This window comes from Mastomys coucha, unplaced genomic scaffold (genome assembly GCF_008632895.1).
Source record: "Mastomys coucha isolate ucsf_1 unplaced genomic scaffold, UCSF_Mcou_1 pScaffold14, whole genome shotgun sequence".
Taxonomy (NCBI): Eukaryota; Metazoa; Chordata; class Mammalia; order Rodentia; family Muridae; genus Mastomys; species Mastomys coucha.
Window position 1 is genome coordinate 17,886,475 of NW_022196896.1, and position 3,625 is coordinate 17,890,099.

General features: G+C 39.2%; 1 protein-coding gene across 1 annotated transcript in view; it reads right to left on the minus strand.

Annotated features, from left to right (window-relative positions):
* Positions 1 to 3,625, minus strand: part of Cngb3 (cyclic nucleotide gated channel subunit beta 3) — a 214,879-nt gene that overhangs the window by 125,311 nt on the left and 85,943 nt on the right.

The window sequence follows — 3,625 nt, forward strand, 5'->3', positions numbered from 1 at the left end:
GGTTAGGATAAAAAACTCAGGTGACAGCAGATGCTGGAGAGGTTGTGGAGAAAGAGGAACACTTCTTCTTTGCTGGTGGGATCGCAAGCTGATACAACCACTCTCAAAATCAGTTTGCTGTTTCCTCTGGAAATTGGACATCGTTCTACTGGAGGACCCAGCTATACCCCTCCTGGGCATGTATCCAGAAGATGCTCTAATATGTAATAAGGACACATGCTCCACCATGTTCATAGCAGCCTTATTTATAATAGCCAGAAACTGGAAACAACCCAGATGTCCCTCAACAGAGGAGTGGATACAGAAATTGTGGTACATCTACACAATGGAGTACTACTCAGGTATTAAAAACAATGAATTCATGAAATTCTTAGGGAAATGGATGGATCTGGAGAATATCATCCTGTGTGAGGTAACTCAATCACAAAAGAATACACATGGTATGTACTCTCTCTCTTTCTCTCTCTCTCAAATTTAATTATTTACTATGTATTTACTTTGTTCTGTATACTTGTATGCCTGTATGCCAGAAGATAGCATCAGAGCTCATAGATGTTTGTAAGCCATCATGTGGTCAGAGTTGAACTCTGGATCTATGGAAGAGTAGTAAGTGCTCTTATCCATCTCTCTAAGCCCTCAAATAAGTTCTTAAATGATATTGTCTTAGTCATGGTTTCTATTCCTGCACAATCATCATGACAAAGAAGCAAGTTGGGGAGGAAAATTTTATTCAGCTTATACTTCCACATTGCCGTTCATCACAAAGGAAGTCAAGACTGGAACTCAAGCAGCACAGGAAGCAGGAGCTGATGCAGAGGCTGTGGAGGGATGTTCTTTACTGGCTTCCTTCCCCTGGCTTGCTCAGCTTTCTTTCTTTCTTTCTTTCTTTCTTTCTTTCTTTCTTTCTTTCTTTCTTTCTTTCTTTCTTTCTTTCTTTCTTAGTTTTTTTTTTGAGACAGGGTTTCTCTGTTTAGCCCTGGCTGTCCTGGAACTCACTCTGTAGACCAGGCTGGCCTCGAACTCAGAAATCTGCCTGCTTCTGCCTCCCAAGTGCTGGGATTAAAGGTGTGCACCACCACTGCCCGGCTCAGCTTGTTTTCTTATGGAACCTAAGATTACCAGCCCAGGGATGGCACCACCCACAATGAGCCATCCCACCCTTGATCACTAATTGAGAAGATGCCTTATGGTTGGATTTCATGGAAGCATTTCCTCACTGGAAGCTCCTTTCTCTATGATAACTCCAGCTTGTGTCAAGTTGACACACAAAACCAGTCAGTACAGCGATATTTAAACTGAAATTTAGTGGATGAATACCATTTCATTATATAAAAGGTAGACAAATAAAATAACATGAGCAAACATTGTTGTGGTCTTGTAACGTGAAATAAAAGTATAAACCTAGGTTTTCAAATTATAGATAACTGAAAGATCCATATACATGTATGGGAAATCATATCATAATTTTAAGGAGAGGGAATCATCAGCTGTTTTAGAAACTATGCTTGAGAAAAAGAGTGTGGCTTAAAAAGACTCCATGTACATATGTGATTACAGGATCAGAAGTTGGAGAGAACCAAGAAAGACCATGTATTGCCAGCTGACACCACAAGCACGGAGAGCAGCTTACATACCCACACATGCGTGTGTGCACACAAACAGATCAGCTTACAACCTGTTCATCCTTAGTGCTCCAACAAACCCAACCTTTCTATTATCTGTGGTTTGCAATTTCTACATTCTGAACTATCAAGTTCTGTTATCTTAAGCATGTCATTCTGTGCTCCTTTGTTATGGGTACTCTAGGAAACTGAGTTGGCTGCAGGGATCCTTGTGACTCCAAACAGGCAACTAGGATGAAATTGTAAGAGAAACACTCAATGTATGTTACTCTGGAGGCATGAATTCAGAATGAAGATCTCTTTAAGTGCATTCAGTATACAGGTAGCTGAGGATTTGAGTCTGCATGTCAGAAGGGAGAACTGAGATGGAGATGTTGATGTGGGAGCCACTGGTCTAGAAGAGATAATGGAAGTTATTCCGTGGCTAAGACTACTACTGGTAAGAGCATACAAGGAACAAGAAAATATTGGGATTCATCATTTTGGAATTTGTTGACATTTAAAGAATAGCATGGAAATAAGGAACATGGAAGCAGCAAGCAGAAAGCTAGGTCCAAGAGAAAGAAAAGTCACCAAAATTGGAGATAGAAAGAGTTTGAAAAAGGGGTCTGTGGTGTCTTAGAGTGCACACAAATCAGGGGGAGGAGACCTTTAATTGCTATCTTATTGGTGATATTTAAGAAAAATGATAAGGAAAACTAATAAGGTCACCAAATTTTGACATTTTTGATCCATTCTTAAGCATTATGTTAAAAAAAAAACATGCAGAGCATGCTTTGCTCTTTCAATAATGTTTTGGACTTTGATTCATTATATCTGAAGCTTGTTTAACAGTAGTATTTATTTTCTTCAGTGAAATCTTGACTAAACTTTGACTTTTGCTAAATTCTGTTCAAGAGGAATCCACTTATCAAAAATAAGTAAAAAAAATTACCTAGGTGGTTAAATTCCCTTTGAAAGGCTGGAAAATCTTAGAATTTAAAATGAGGGCATTTAATAGAAATGTATGTATAATATGTATCCTTTATCTAAAAGGGGGCATGGAAAACCTCTGTATCAAGCCAAAAACGAGAAGTAGCTAGTTCCAGGAACTTGGCTAACTCAGAGCCTCAGGGCTCTGGTTCCTGATACCAGCCCCTCCTGAATGATCCACAATGAGGGCCAAACTAGGAATGAAGGTCTACTGATTTATGAGACTCTCCACCCTGTCGACTGGTAGATGAAGATTACATTCCTAGACTGAATATGTTCCCCTCCTTAACTAAATACCTTGGGCTGGGTCCCTCTAAAATTTTCCACTGTTTTTATGTTCTGTTTCCTTGGTAACCCTCTCCCTGCCCCCAGCTTGTGCTTTTTCCCTTAAATACTCCTCACTTCTCATGTTCAGGGTCGAACTCCTCTGGCCAACAAGGTCACGAGATTGACCCCTGTACTGGTATCCCCAATAAACCTCATGTGATTGTAGCAAGTTCGGTCTCTCGTGAGTCATTGGGTGGTCACATCATCCCGAGACTTGAGTAAGGATCTCCCCAGTTCTGGGGGTCTTTCACCTTTAAACCTGATATTTCTGTCTTGTGTGTTTGTATATAGCAATTAGGCAAGCAGAATTATCTTCTTACTTGGAAGCATTTTGGAGAGATACTTTTTCATTTGCCCTATTTCAGTAATAAAGGTAAATTCAGATAGACATCCTCAAAAGCTATATTTGGATTAAGAACACCTGCTTTGAGAAAATTATGCTCATGAATGAAAGTAGTTAGAATTGACACAAGACTGATTTTTTTTTACTAGAAAATCTGGCTATCTACCATAAGCCTTCAAATTTTTAGCATTTTTGTGATTATAAATGTGACAGCCTTTTTAACATTCACCCCTCAGTGCTATGAAGATTCTTGATCACATTTTATATATGCATGTGATATTGCTTGCACGCATTAGTTTGTACATATGGTCACGTACATATGTATATGATGACATATCATTTCCTTGCTTAAGTCATTCTT